Raw genomic sequence first — 16,646 nt, 5'->3', positions numbered from 1 at the left:
GGACCAATAATTCATTGAAGTCCTACAGAGACTGTGGACGTGTACCTCGCGGATTGAGAGTGTGGAAGGAAATTTCTGAGTTCAAAGGTGATGCTTCCTTTAGAATGGAATGGGAGAAAATTCTACTTAAATGTTCGCAAGATTTATTGCAATTGGTCTTGGATACCAACTTGCGTAATTATGACACAGTTAAAGAGGATTTAATGAAATCACAAGAAGAGTTAAAATCGAGAATGACAGATAATCAGTGGCTTACAGTTAATAAAAAAATGGACAGTAAATTGTTGCCAATGCAGGCAGAGATTAAGTCTAGAAAACGAGACAAATTTTTACGAGACAAACATGATTTTTTGAATGGCCAGATATTCAGTTGGAATAAGCAAAGAATGAATGTACACACTGGACAATCAGGAAAAGGGAAATATAAGCGCTATTATCGTAAACAGAATCAGGCTCCACACAGGAGAGATTATTTAACAACGGATTCTGATTCAAGCATGGGAGAGGGAGCCAGTTTATCCATGTCTGCAATTGACCAGCAGATATCAGCAGAAGCAGGTGTGTCTGGACATAATATCCCTTTAGGCGGAGGATCAGAGGAGGAAGGCTGTATGGACAAAACCGCAAGAGAAAGCAAGTCTCATGGAGATCGAGACGATAAGGGACACACTGTCGCATGCAGTAATAAATTTAACTGATCATGTGTTGAATGATACACATCATTCATTATTAGCCAAGGGTCTGAATTTTTGTATACCAGATAGTTTTGATTTGACAGAATTTAAGATTGATTTATTTAAATCCATTAGGAAGATGCATCTGCATAAGCAATTTTTACAAAAAACCCCCATTAACACTCCATTATCAGGGGAGGTGCAATGTGAAGTGGGTCCTTTGGGATTTATGGCAGGAGTAGGTACATTGGCAGAAGTGCATGAAGATGCTGCCCTACTGTTGAGTATCACTGAATCTAGGGGTGACTCACTGAATCTAGGGGTGACTACCCACAAACGATATATACACCTTTTTTAGGGGGGGTAACATCACAATATATGCCCCCTGTCTCCCCAGGAAATCTTATTGATTTATTTGAGACGTTAGTCATTAAAGATGTAGAGGCATTAGTATATCCCACAGCTCCCTCAAATTTGACAGTGGCAGAGAAGTCAGCACTGAGAGAAATTAGAGAATGGACAGACACAGTGGTGAGACCATCAGATAAAGGAGGGAATACAGTGTTATTGCCGAGAGATATGTACCTAGCAGAAGCCCACCGACATCTATCAGATACAGTCACATATACGAAATTGATGGGGGATCCTACCCACAAATTCATAAAAGATTTGAGGTCCTTACTCAGGCAATATGTCATAAAAAATATTATTTCTGAAAAAAAGGCAGAAAAACTGTTGCCTGATTTTCCTACGCGTCCCCATTGGTACCATGTACCTAAGATACACAAATCCCTATCCTGTCCTCCAGGTCACCCCATTGTTTCTGGGATAGGATCAGTGACGGAGGCACTTTCACAATATGTAGATTGGCTATTACGGCCATTGCTTATTCAGATCCCGTCCTATATAAGAGACACTAAAGCTTTTCTAGAAGTAATACATGGGTTTGGGTGGCAACCTGGTTTCTTTTTAACATCAATAGATGTAGAAAGTCTCTATACAAGAATTCCTCAACAATTGGGAGTTGACACTATTAGGGAAATTTTAGGTACGACAGGGAAAGAGCAAGGTTTCATAGATTTCGTTTGTGATGCATTGAGTTTTATTCTAACACACAATGCTTTTACTTTTGATTCAAAATGGTATTGTCAAAATGTGGGAACTGCGATGGGCACGCCGGTATCTTGCACGTTTGCGAATTTGTTCTTGGGAGCTTTTGAGGAGAAATACGTTTATAATATGCAGAGGTATTTCAGACATATCAGATTATACCTCAGATATGTGGACGACGTGTTCATAATCTGGGAGGGTACAAAAGAGACATTTGTTGAATTTGTTAACTATTTAAATGACATGAATCACATGAACATGGTGTTCACATATAATTTTGGAGGTACCAAATTGGAGTTTCTTGATGTCCTTTTGGAGATCAAGGATGATACTATATGTACATCGGTTTTTAGGAAACCTATAGCCACCAACTCCGTATTGTGGTTTGACAGCTATCACCCCACACATACTGTTAATTCATTACCATATAGTCAATTTTTACGAATATTTCGTGTCAATAATACAGTTGAGGGTCGGGAACGACAATCCAGAGAATTACATGAGAGATTGAGACAACGAGGGTACCCTGACCATTTATTAGATACTACACTTCAAAAAGTGAAATCACAATGGGATGATAACAGGAGATGCATAATAAATCAACAGAGTAAAGAAAGTAAGAAAGAAAAAAGATTTACCTTTTGTTTTCGTTATGGCCCCATGGATAGACAAATCAGATCCGTAATAAGGAAACATTGGCATGTTTTGGAACAAGACAGGGAATTGATTGATATAGTGTCCAGAGGACCTTTGATTTCCAATAGACGCAGTACAAGGATTAGGGACGTTTTAGTCCAGAATCGTTTAATAACTCAACGTGACACATGGTTAAATCAAGGAATACCTAAAGGTAATTATAAATGTGGACAATGTCCCTATTGTAGGTATCATTGTACTGATCGTACACTGCAAATGGGTGCAGTTAGACATACGGTGTCCAGCTTTATTACATGCAAGACTGATCATGTGGTTTATGTTATCTTCTGTACATGTCGGTTTTTTTATATAGGAAAGACAATACGCCCGCTTTATGTTCGATTTCGGGAGCACTTCAAGTCGATAAAATCTGGGAAAGGAGTGCCACGTCTAATTGACCATGTCAGGACTGTACATGGACAGATCCGGGTGTCCTTACTTTTGCGGGTATTGAAAAAGTGATGTTACCCCCACAAGGGGGGAACTTGCATAAATTATTATTGCAGCGGGAATCGAAATGGATCATGGATACACGGGCGACGGGTCCCGCATGTTTCAATGATAAAGTAGATATGGCTATTTTTTTATGATAATTGATTCATATAAATGTATTTTGCTTAATATTATGAGATTATAACACAAGAATCATGTCTGGGAGGTATATAAATTTATGACATTCGGCGTGGTATTTTGCTTGATAAAAAATTTATATAAAATTGGGGCAGTTTATTATTCGCTTAATTTTGTACTACATAGTTAAATTTGTCTTAATCCGTTTTGATCGTGAGAAAATAGTTTTTCTAGGATATTATTATAATATAAATGGCAATAAGATAGGTGTCAGTGATTTTTATCCTGGAGACAGGAGCTACGACATAGTCGCAATATATCACAATTATATTATATTTAATGGGAGCACATATTTGGTCCGGAATAGATTATCCAGAAGAGTTAACTTAATTATAGGGGTTAACCAGTAACACTGATAATGATTTATTGTTCCTTGTAATCTTAGTAATTTTATATGTAAAGGTATTGTTCCCGCTGAGGCGGTAAATTGTATGTTCTTATATGTCTGCACGTAACACTTGTCTGTTTCACTTGTTATTTTTTTAGTGGCTGGCAGGAGGAGTGATTGGTATGCATAAGTATCCGTCATTTCCTCCTGCACTTTGACCCGTGGAAGCGCTCGAGTAGCGTGAAACGGCCGTAGTCAGCCATTTGACACACTCTCCTTCACATCTCCGACGTGACATGTAATTTAGTGTCAATAAACATTCATCATTATCCCGCAGAGTGCGACCTTTTTCTCTTGGAAACTACATTCGTCTTGCTACGAGGTCAAGCACCCGGGAGTCCTGGATGTGAGCTCTCCGCCTGCTGCCAGCCACGGACCTTAGCACGGTAACAGCGGTGCCGTCCGCTTTCTTGCATTATTTCTTGTTTCTCTTGTCCCTCATGTTGTATGTATGTCTTTTCCTTTTTACAACGGGTGTATAGGGAGGCAGAAGGTGATTGCCTGTTGAACCGCCTATGGTGCCGATCTGCCCTTTTGTTCTAAAAAACTGTCGTCACATGCTCCTTCGGATTTAGTGGAGATATTTGAGACAGATTGTGATCTCAATTGAAGTCTTGTCTGTTTTTTACGCCAGCGATAAACTCACTTTTGTTGGTAGACTTCAAGGTCACGTAAGTATTTCTTAGTTTTATTATTTTGTGTCTCAAGTTCCCACTTAGAAAGATCTTCTTCCAGTGAACAATCACATTTTTTGTATTCGTCACTGGGTAGAGCATCTTGAATTTTGGCCCGTATATTTTCAATTTCCTTTCTATTGTTGCTAGTGTTCTTTTGTCAGTACCAATAAAAAGTTCTAACAATGTAAGAGAGCATTTAGTTAGGGTTTCTTCCCATTTGAGCATAAATACAGGATCCTCTATATCAAGTGTGGGAAATAATTGGACCCACAGACCACGTGGCATCATTTTCTAGTGCGGCCTTGTTCCACCAAGTTTTAATTCTCTTTCTCAAGAGTTCCCAATGTGCAGATAAAATCCAGCGGAACCCAGTGATGGAACAACCAACCCATTCAGAGCTTTGGGTGCAAAGTTATGAGCCTTCCATGATTCTGGACAGAAAATCTTATTCTCAGACATGGGAGGAGGGAGGCAGCCCAGCTCAGGGTGGCAGCATAGCGTGGGAGGGAACGGCCTAGGAGATATAAGGCAGACCATCATTTTGGACTTAGTTTTCTACTGGCAGGAGGACCCGTTAGCTGACGCGGCCAAGGGTACCACATAACTAAGTTTTGGACCTGTGATCCATCAGCGCCTCCCTGTGGTCACAGGCTACACAACACGGTAATTGCAACCTAACTATACCCTATCCTTGTACTACACTTGTGACTGTATACTTGTATATTGTTCTTGTAAATATATATCTGTATATTTCTAGTGCACCTTTTTGGTGGTTAAATACTGTATAAAATTAATCTTGAGCTTTTCTTTTATCTCGATTCATGAATCCCAATGCCCACACGCTCGGTTGGTCAATTGCACACTACCTGGGTTGGTTTCTGATCCGATATAAGCCTGTTGTCAGATAGGGCTTATTTCGAATGAGGAACTGGTGGCAGAATACCATATTGTTTTAGTGACGAACTCTGGCAGTGATGTACAGGAGGTTTAAATATATATTCCCAGCATGGACTGGTGATATATCTCACCCCTCTTTGGGAGCGCCTCTCTAACTTGTACCTATAAGGGAAGCCTTTCCGGTGACTATTTGCCCTCGGTGCAGTTCCCTGACTGACCTGGAGCAAGTGGTGGTGCCAGAGAGCTGATCCCTGCAGGTCCTTCTCTCCCATCCCCCAGAGGTGAGCGAAGCTGATGCCCCCTTCCCCTGTGAGATCCCTCACACTTGGTCTGGGCTCCTTTTGGATAAATGACTGCATCAATGCCGCCTGGCATGGAGGCGATCAGCCTGTGGCACTGCTGAGGTGTTATGAAAGGCCAGGTTGCTTTGATAGCAGCCTTCAGCTCATCTGCATTGTTGGGTCTGGTGTCTCTCATCTTACTCTTGACAATACCCCACAGATAAGGTCAGGCAAGTTTGCTGGCCTGTCAAGCACAGTGATACTGTTGTTTTTAAACCAGGTATTGGTACTTTTGGCAGTGAGGACAGGTACCAAGTCCTGCTGGAGAATGAAATTTTCATCTCCAAAAAGCTTGTCGGCAGAGTGAAGTATGAAGTGCTCTAAAATCTCCAGGTAGATGGCTGCGCTGACTTTGGTCTTGATAAAACACATAAACACACTGGACCTACACCAGCAGATGGCATGGCTCCCCAAACCATCACTGCAGACCTCAAGCAGCTTGGATTGTGTGCCTCTCCATTCCTCCTTCAGTCTCTGGGACCTAGATTTCCAAATGAAATGCAAAATTTACTTTCATCTGAAAACAACACCTTGGACCAATGAACAACAGTCCAGTTCTTTTTCTCCTTGGCCCAGGTAAGATGCTTATGGTGTTGTCTATTGGTCATGAGTGGCTTGACATAAGGAATGTGACACTTGAAGTCCATGTTCTGGATACATCTGTGTGTGGTGGCTCTTGAAGCAATGACTCCAGCTGCGTTCCACTCCTTTTGAATCTTCCCCAAATTATTGAATGGCTTTTTCTTAATCCTTTCAAGGCTACGGCTATCCCGGTTGCTTGTGCAACTTTTTCTACCATACTTTTTCCTTCCACTCAACTTTCCATTAATATGCTTGGATACAGCACTCTGTGAACAGCTAGCTTCTTTAGCAATGACCTTTTGTGGCTAACCCTACTTGTGGAGTGTGTCAATGACTGCCTTCTGGACATCTAACTATCTGATACGCTTTATATCTACCAAGCTTTCCCTGGCATTTGACTGTCTATGTGAAGTGCACATAATCTCTTTCTGGTACACTTTTCTTACCTATCATTTTGTTTCCATGATATATTTAATTTCTCTTATGTTATTCTGGCATATCTTTGAGTGGTCACACCAACCCCTCCCTCTCTTTTATGACCTTTGTTTAAGTCAGCATCTGGTTTGACCATACCCACCCACCTCCTCATTCACACCTGATTGCCCTTAGCTAAAGATATATTCAGAGCCATGAGTCTGATCCAGACTCTTGTCTGATCCAGGCATTTTTCAAATTACATATTTCAAAGTACAGATTTCATAGTACAATACTTTGAATTAGACTGCAATTGACTGTAAGGTATTGGGATAGACAACCACTACAATGTGTTAGGGACGGCAGAACGCACCAAATATAAATAATAGGAGGTGCGTTCGCCGCCCGGGGTCCACCGTGCGGTAGGTGACTAGACCGCTGCTGAACAATGGCAGATGCACCAGAGGGTGCCGTAGTGCGCACGGGTTAACGTCACCCGAACGCTAGGAGCGGCTCTGTTCAGACACAATGTCGCTTGGCAGAAATATATGCAAAGGCGCTGGCCCTGTTAATGTCACAGGAGCCAGCATCTGGCGTTGCAGCGGCGAACATCAATAGCTGCTGGTAATGCAGCGCAGCAGCAACTAAAGCCGCAAGCGTCGGCGTCGAGAACCGGGCACCGGCGGACACTAGTGTAGGCATGGATCGCACTGTGGCGTGTAGCTTGCCAGAACCTGGAGCTGACTAACCCAACACACAGTCACCAATCGTATTCTCCAAGGGAAGGGGTTTCATAATAAGTCAGTCACCAGTCCATGCATCCATCTCCATACACACACAGCATAATATGCTACACTAGTGCATGGCCGAGCCGCCATGCAGGCTTTTTATAGCCATGCGCTTCCGGGACCTTCCAGTACCCTGGAAAGGACCAATCAGATCCAACGCAGGACCTAAGCATGTGACCCCTGCTCTCCAGTGAGAGGTCACCTTGCGGGCATGCCCAGTAGCACGGCATGAGGACTTAGCCTCTGGAGCGGTTCCCTGCAGAACAGGATGCGCTACCATTGCTGCACCAGAGGTGGCAGCAACATCCAGGCTGTCAGAGCAAGTCTGAGTAGCACGCCTGGCTCGCCGTGATTGCTGAGCAGCACCCGCAGCGGTCGGAGGAGAATGGGAGACCGCTGGATGTCTGGCTCTGGATTCCCGCTGTGCAGTGTCAGGAATCAGACGTCTAACACAATGTTTCTGCTTCTTTTCACTTTCACCCCATACTACTATATTTCTTACTATCTCCTGTAATCCCTACAACTAGTAGCACTATGGAACGCACGCTCTGTTTGCAGCAAACTGTCATATATCCATGACCTCTTTATCACCAACAAACTCTCCTTCCTTGGCATCACTGAAACCTGGCTCACCCCCCTCTGACTCAGCCTCTTCAGCTGCACTTTCTTATGGCAGATTCAATCTCTCTCACACCCCCTCGCCGAAGCATCAAATGTGGTGGAGGAGTTGGCTAGCTCCTGTCCGATACCTGCTCCTTTTTTCCACTACCACCCTCCATGGTTTTGAGACCACCTTAACGATGGTTGATGGACAGACATTATTTGGCCAAATGTTGTGCAAAGCGTCTCATTCATTTTTTCCTAATAATCAAAGACATATTGCTGTTCATAGTTTATATTTCACATTGACATGCTTTAGCACAATAGAGTGCAACCCTTTTTTTTGTATATGGTATATGGAGGTAGGTACTCCCGGTACGCACCTATTCACACTTGTTTGGATGTGCCAGTCAGTCTTTTTTTATTTCCATCTGATTTAACTTCTCCCTTATGCCTCAAAACTACTGGAACAACATGTCCATCATGAACTGTCCTCCCACCTCTCCTCCTGCTCCCTCTTTGACCACTTACAATCAGGCTTCCGACTGCATCACTCAGCTGAAACTGCCCTAACTAAAGTCACCAATGACCTACTAACCGCCAAAAGCAAGCAACACTACCTACCCTGTCGTTCTCCTGGACCTGTCTTCAGCCTATCACACTGTGGACCATTCCCTCTTTTACAGATTCTCTCATCTCTTGGCATCACAGATTTAGCCCTATCCTGGAGCTTGTCATATCTAACAGACCAGACATTCAGTGTTTCCCTTTCCCACACCACCTCCTCACCTTGCCCCCTGTCTGTCGGTGTTCCCCAAGGCTCAGTTCTAGGACTCCTAATGTTCTCCATCTACACCTTCGGCCTTGGACAGCTTATAGAATCCCATGGTTTGCAGTACCATACCTACTCTGATGACATGCAGATCTACCTATCTGGACCTGACATCACCTCCTTACTGAAAAAATATCCCACAATTTGTCTGTCCGCTATTTCATCTTTCTTTTCTGCTCGCTTTCTAAAACTGAACATGGACAAAACACAATTCATCATCATTCCCCCATCTCACTCTATCCCTCCACCTGACCTATCCATCAATGTCAATGGCTGCTCACTTTCCCCAGTCCCACATGCTGAGTGCCTCGGGGTGACCATTGACTCTGCCTTCTCTTTCAAGCCACATATCTAAGCCCTTGCCTCCTCCTGCTGACTCCAACTCAAAAATGTCTCCCAGATCCATACATTCCTTGACCAAGAAAAGCAAAAATGCTTGTGCACTCCCTCATCATCTCCTGCCTCAACTATTGCAACCTCCTACTCTCTGGCCTCCCCTATAACACTTTTGCACCACTCTAATCTATCCTAAACTCTGCTGCCCAACTAATTCACCTGTCTCCCCATTATTATCCAGCTTCTCCTCTGCCAACCTCTCACTGGCTTCCCATTGTCAAAAGGCTCCAGTTCAAAAATCTAACTATGACATACAAAGCCATCCCCAACCTGTCTCCTCCATACATTTATGCCATGATCTCCCGGTACTTACCTACAAGCAACCTTCAATCCTCTCAAGATCTCCTTCTCTACTCCCCTTTTATCTCTTCTTCCCACAACTGCATACAAGACTTCTCCAGTGCTTCTCACATATTCTGGGACTCTCTACCCCAACACATCAGACTTTCACCTACCATGGAAACCTTCAAAAGGAACCTGAAGACCCACCTCTTCCAACAAGCCTACAACCTGCAGTGATCCTCAGACTACTGAACAACCGCACAACCAACTCTACCCTCTCCTATTGTGTCCTCACCCATTCCCTGTAGATTGTGAGCCCTCATGGGCAGAATCCTCTCTCCTTCTGTACGCATTCTATTGCTCATGTTTATTGTACTTGTCTATGTATGCCCCTTTTTTCACATGTAAAGCGCCATGGAATAAATGGTGCTATAAAAATGAATATTAATAATAATAATCTGTCAAGTCAGCAGTCTTTTCCATGATTGTAGAGCCTACTGAAACAGACTAAGGGACCTTTTAAATGCTTAGGATGCCTTTTCCAGGTTTTTTTTTGTTAATTATTCTAATTTACTGAGATAATGACTTTTGGGTTTTCATTGGCTGTAAGCCATAGTCATCAACATTAACAGAAATAAACACTTGAAATAGATCACTCTGCTTGTAATGACTATATAATATATGAGTTTCACTTTTTTTATTGAAGAACTAAAATGAATTAACTTTTTGATGATATTCTAATTTTTGTGAGAAGCACCTGTATGTTAGCAATATAAAAAATGATGGGGAGAAAGGATGCTATAGTGATTATTTTTTTTTAAATAAATATTTTTTATATATGCAAGTGAAGTATATTATTAGAATGTCAGTTTTTTCACAATCATTAGACTACTGCCTAAATAAAAATAAAATAGTTTAAATTGGCTCTTAAAAAAACAAATTCAAACACTCTTAGTTTTCTTAATATCTTTTTTATTACGATTCTGCCATTTTGTGCTTAGTTTCTGCTTATGAATTTAGAGTGTCTTCCAAAATGCTATAAAAAAAGAAAAAAAAAAAAAGAAATAGATCTAGAGATTTCAACTGATCCAAAAACAAAGAACATGTTCCACTTCCAGTGTAAAAAGGTTAATAAAGTAGAGGTTAAGGGACATCAAACTCTTAAATTATTTATACTTGAAAAGGACATTTTTTATTTGTTTGTGCCAAGACATTCTTCATCTTCACTCCCGAGTTGCTTTTATCCTCTCCTTAGTGCCTCCTGAACAGCAAAACCTTTAATATGTCATATCGTTATTATTACTGACAAGCAGGATATTGCCCTTTTTTTTAAGTTTGCTAATGTCAGTAAATATCACTACAAGAAGTGATTTGATAACTCACCTTCAAAGAACATACCACCACTTTGAATTATTAACATTAATATTTGTGCATGAATTATGTACATAAGCCCATCAGAGTTTCTGGTTAAATCATACAGTTCTTCCTGTACAGGCTGTCACTCAGGCCAGCAGGGAAAGGTTCAGCCGAGAAATGAATCTTAATAACTCACAGAGCAGCTCAATATCATTGGTCTTGTCTCATAAATGTTATATTACAAAGACAATTAAGACACAAAAAAGAAACTCTTTTCATTCTATATTTTCAACCTACACATTCATGCATAGGAACTTACTGTAACAAAAAAAGTCTTTTTCCTTAACAGATTACATTATAAAACAAAATAAATACTAAACAATTAATAATAGAGATAAGAGAATTCACCTTGAAATTTGCAAAAAAAAAATTGTTGCACCAATATCCCAATTTTTTGCTATTTGTGTTAGGAAAGTCTAGAAAAACAGAGGAAGACTGCCATTTTGCTGTGTTATAGAGAGCCAAAAAGAGGTACAAAAATATTGCATACTCACCTAAACTGGACTCTTTCTGTACCTGTACTGGCACCACCTCCTATAGTCTTTTCAGCTGTCAATGACATGCATTGTGCTTCATGTTATAGCATAGGGCCTAGTGAAAGGAAAAGCAGTCTAGAAGATAGAAAAGTCAATTGGAGTAACAGAGGCATTGTGACTTGTACGGCTTTGGCCAAGGTGCATGAGTATACAATTTGTTTTACATCCCCTTCCCAGCCAATTCAATTTGAATCATGTTTATTTTAGGCATTTAGAATTTTCCTCCTGAATTGAGTGAATCTATTTAATCAAAATTTGGGAGCTTTTCTCAACTCCAGTTAATGTAAGTGAAAACAATGCTTTCCGGTGTACTCTCAATTTCAACGTTATTGAGCACAAAGGAAAACTATCATTTTCTTCTCCTTTGGATAGTACACTATGGGAAAAATACCAATCTTCACATAAATTTACCCCTTAAAGTGAACTTGTCACCAGAAAAAATGCTATTAACCTGCAGATATAGGGTTAATCTGCAGGTAAATAGTGTTACTATCCCACCCAGCGCCTTCAATTTACTAAATGCTGCAGGGATAGAATTAACTTTATTTACCCAGCAGCATTCGGGTTTAAGCCACAGGTGCGACGCCGGCGCTAGCTTAGTCACTGCTTTTAGTATACAGACTGGTGACTGTATCAGCTCCCCTGGCCCTGACTGGCATTGGCTTTACATTGGGATGGCTGTCAGTCAAGATCAGGGCTGAGCCCATGCCAGCACTGCTCCTGTGTCTAGAAGCCAAACGCTACTGGGGAGAAAAAAGTTAATTTTCTCCCCACAGCATTCGGCTAAGTGCAGGCACTGAGCAGGTTAGTGACGCTATGAACCTGCAAATTAACCCCATATCTGCAGGTTAATAGTGTTTTTTATGATGACAGATTCCCTTTAAGGTCCATGCAGTATTTTATTTTTCTTTTATATTTTCCTCCCTATATTCCGAGAATCATAACTTTTATATTTTTCTGTCGACATAGCTGTGTGGGTTTGTTTTTTGCCGTACAAGTTGTACGTATGATTGACACAATCCATTTTGTCAGTTGATGTACTGGAAAGCAGTACAAAAATTCCAAGTGTAACTCCATTTTTCCAAGACCAGTAAATGTTTCAATTTTTGGAATCCAAAGCTATGTGAGGGCTATGCTTTGATTGCCTCATTTTTTTTTTGTGTAGTTGTGGTGGCCGAAAAGCAAAATGCTGGCGTTTTGAAATTTTTTTATTATGTTTAGTGAGTGGATTACTTTATTTTATATTTTGATAGACCAGAAAGTTTCCAACAGGGCTTTTTATACTGATGCATATGGCTGTAAGTATGACTGCTTCTAGTATTTCGCTATTAGGTTGGAGTCACACCAGTGTATGGCATCTGATGTGAGATCATCGGATGCATTAAGCAAATGAACCACGGCTCCTGCTCTACTTTGAGTGGGAGCCAAATGTCATGCCACTGTGCTCCGATGCTCTCACATGACAGGATCGGAGCACAGCTGTGGAGGAGGTGGATAAATTAATTTATCCATCTCCTCTGCTGCAGGCGTCGGTGTATTTTGCACCACAGTCGATTGATATCCGAGTGCTGTGCATTGTGTAACTCGCACCCATAGACTTATATGGATACGAGTGAGCCGACTCTCGCTGCCAATCGCAGCATGCTGTGATTGTTCTTGCATCCTGATTCGGCATGAGAAAATAATCGCAGATTTGAGCTGTCACAGGGCTGAGTGCTATGCAATGTTTTATCACATAGCACTTGGCCGTGTTGTACGGTTGTGTGACTCCAGCCTTACAGTGACAACACTACAATTGATTCAGTGTTAATCAATTGGCCCCTAAAAACATTTATTTATTGGTTGTATTACTAATAGAGATGCATATTTTGCACTTACATTTTGCCATAGCTTACTGATACTGAGGGCATCTTCATTCCATTGCATATAGACCCTGTATGGTATGTGTTTACTCATATGACATTCTCTGTTCATCCCTATTTTTAAATCCTTTTTAATATGTAATATTTCTATAAACGTATGAATTTTTAAATGATTTAGTCTGATATGTCTCCACATATCCTGTGATTAGGTTCTCAGGGATTATTTAGAGCAGGGTTCCCCAACTCCAGTCCTCAAGGCCCACCAACAGATCATGTTTTCAGGATTTCCTTTGTGTTGCACAGGTGAAGCAATTATCACCTGAGCAATACTAAGGAAATCCTGAAAACATGATCTGTTGGTGGGCCTTGAGGACTGGAGTTGGGGAACCCTGGTTTAGAGATTAAGTCTCTGAAATTCTATGCACCATTACTATTTTGACAGAAGTGTTAAAATACCAAGAACAGTATGTGTATTTTTTTATTCCTTAATTTTTAATGGAGGAAAAAGGCAGTGATTTGAACATTTATATTTTTTTTTTCATTTTTTTAATATTTTTTCACTGTATTTGTTAGTCCCGTTAGGGGGAACGTGAACCTGTCATCATCTGCATATATTTCATATACAGAAATACAGCATTTCTGTAAATAGCAAAAATCATGGTAAAAAATTGGACGCCAGCCAGCCAGAAGTTGGCTTTCACAGGAATACCCAGGAATACCATCATGACAGGCACATGGATCTTCACCAGACATCTGATGGTTATGGTAACCCATGGGCACCCCATATTCACATCACGGACGCACTGATGGGTGCATAGAAAAGCATGACTCTCTGCCGGCACACTGTCAATGCCTCAGTCACCGATTGACAAAAGCATTAGACATGTTAACAACCACAGGTGGAGCTCTGCTCCCTCTGCGACTGTTACACGCAGATGAGAGCTGATTTAATCAAACATCATCTGCAGGCAAATATACAGGCTCAACTTGCGAACCTACAGCAAACACAGGTAGAAGACATGGGACCTACCCTCTATTTCACATTGGCATCTTGCTTAACTTCTTAGCAGCACCCTACTCACTACATTCACCACTCTTCTTCCCCAGTGACAGAAAATTTTCCTGAGCTGCCTTGTGCTCACTGCTAGGTCTGCTCCTAGAGAATCTCCACCTTGTTAAAGGGAGGAGCAGTCATATCCTACAGAAATATAACCCTGTTGTGTCCTGCAGGGTTTGATTTCCCCAGCCTATTCATCCAAAGCAGTAGGTTTATTAGGCAGCTTCTTGCCAGATCATTGATTTCCAGTTACTTTTTTCTGGATTCTTTGGTGCATGTTTGCTATGTTTCTCCTGCTATTGACTCTTCTTGTTTACTGTCTATCTTGATATATTTGCTCTTGACCCCAGCTATATATACTGAACCTGTGCTTCCTACCCTGACCCTAAATTGTCTGACCACATCTTTGCCTCTGTCCTCTTGTACTTCGTGCCTGTGTCTCTGTTCCTTTTGTCAGCTGCTGTGACCTGGGGACTGCCATGAGTAGTATCTGGTGTCTACCTGCCCAGCCTATCCTATCAGCGGCTCTAGTGAAGATGCAGTAGACACTTAGTCATGAGCCTCCAGGGTATGCCCGGCTTGTGGCATAGTGTCCAGACTCACCAACGTTACACTGTACATCATACTGTATGCTATTAGTGGGTTAATATAGACTGGTGCATAGATGACTATCTTTTGCCAGGTACCTGATAATCCACATAGGAACAAAATACCATAAACAGTAGATCCGAGGAATCCTATACAGTGTCAGTTTAATGGGTAAGTGCTGATACGACACTATAGTTTTCACTATACTGAGCAAACTGACCAGTTGAAATACACAATGGAAATTATGACTGGTTAATTATGCATTCATCAATTCATTTCAACCTCTGTCTAAGGTCTTTATCAGGCTCACAGAATTCTGCAACATGACACAATCTAAACTACATTTTTGCCTGAAATAGACAATGGTGTTACAAATCAATATAAAAACATGAAAATGTTACATTTAATATGTCAGATCATGCTGATTTATATACACATATAAATCGTCAGTTCATCTATTTTTACCTTGATACACTTCTAAAGACATATGCAATAGACATCTTGCTATGGACTGACCTTAGTTGGAGTAGTGGTATTGCAACCACTATGGGCAGCACCAGCAGGTAATGTAGTCAGTGATAGCTGAGGAGTCAGTACACAGGAGCAGCAATGAAGTTTAAAGGAGCAGTATGCAGCGTAGTCAGGGATAGCCAAGGAATAGGTACATGGAAGCAGCAGTGTAATCTTAGAATGAAGAAGCAGGTGAAAGGAAGCTTGACTAGAGGCTGGTAGCTCAATAATCTTGCAAGGAAGAGAGTGCAATGTCAGGTTTAAATAGTGTGTTCAATCTGGGTGCAGCCAGTCAGAAACTCAGGGTGGCGACAATCAGGAACTCAGGGTGGAGACAATCAAAAACAACACAGATACAAGTATTTGAGTTAGCATAGAACTGTCCAGCGAGCTGAATAGCTCAGAGGTAAGATCTGCAGCCTGGTGCACAAGAGCTGCAGTGTTCAAGTCCTGACACATCTTCTCACTTATTTGCACCTGTTCACAACATGAAACAGTACAGTATATGTCATATTGGAGTCTGATCTTACCTGGCAGACATCTATACAACTCAGTTACCTTGGGTCTTAGCGTACATGATCACCAGATAATGACACTTCGAGAGCTAACAGTTTATGTGTATATATATGAATGAGCATGTTCTGACCTATAAAATCTAATGAGCAACAATCAGAGGAACTCGTCACAAAGATAGTATTATGTAATTTATAGGAGGTGATCTGTATCTTTGTGACAAGTTCCTTTGATTGTTGCTCATTAGATTTTATAGGTGAGAACATGTACATTAATATATACACATAAACTGTTAGTTCACTTGTATTTACCTGTTTTTCAGCAATATAGCAGGAACAAAATCATAAAATATCCCCAACAGATGGTTCAGCTAACAAGCTCTGGTCATGATTTCCATTAGAACTGTTAACTTTTTCAACAAAAAAAATTAACCAAAACCAAAACTAAAAAAATGGTGTACCTAAGGGGCATTTCTTAGCAGGGGTGCAATTTCACTCTTAGATATAGGAATCACTCATTGTTAGTGGACCATTTACACGATACCAGGGACAAAAACATCCTATATTTGAAGGGATTCATCTAAGTCATCCTATATTTTAAATGGCAAACCCAAGGATAGGAATCCAAACTAATATTGCTTAAAGGGAATCTGTCACCCCTTTTTTCAAATATCAGCTGCCGACACCGACATCAGGGGCTTATCTACAGCATTCTCTCCCAGCGCCTGCGCACTATACTCAACAGGGCAGAGCAGTCCGCCTGTGCAGGAGCCACGAGAGGAAGGTAAGAAGAGGAGAAGAGGACGGCATCGTATGAAGATAGGAGGCGCCAGAACGGACGGCGGCACCCATCGGACC

The 16,646-nt window shown here is 41.3% G+C and overlaps 1 long non-coding RNA gene across 2 annotated transcripts in view; it reads right to left on the bottom strand.

The window, feature by feature from the left end:
• LOC141048215 (uncharacterized) overlaps positions 1-15,496 on the bottom strand; it is a 33,294-nt gene extending 17,798 nt beyond the window's left edge. The window contains exons 1-2 of one of the 2 annotated variants that reach the window (XR_012219989.1): positions 15,283-15,496; positions 11,218-11,334 (exon numbers count right to left, since the gene is read on the bottom strand). This is a non-coding gene — a long non-coding RNA (uncharacterized lncRNA). The remainder of the gene's footprint in view (positions 1-11,217; positions 11,335-15,282) is intronic. The other variant, XR_012219990.1, reaches the window with a different exon arrangement.
• Positions 15,497-16,646: the final 1,150 nt, after the last annotated feature.

The sequence above is a fragment of the Dendrobates tinctorius genome, unplaced genomic scaffold (assembly GCF_039654945.1).
Source record: "Dendrobates tinctorius isolate UK_male_01 unplaced genomic scaffold, ASM3965494v1 ptg000133l, whole genome shotgun sequence".
NCBI classification, from domain to species: Eukaryota; Metazoa; Chordata; class Amphibia; order Anura; family Dendrobatidae; genus Dendrobates; species Dendrobates tinctorius.
Note: the sequence above shows the minus strand (reverse complement) of the source record. Positions and strands in the feature narration are given on the sequence as shown.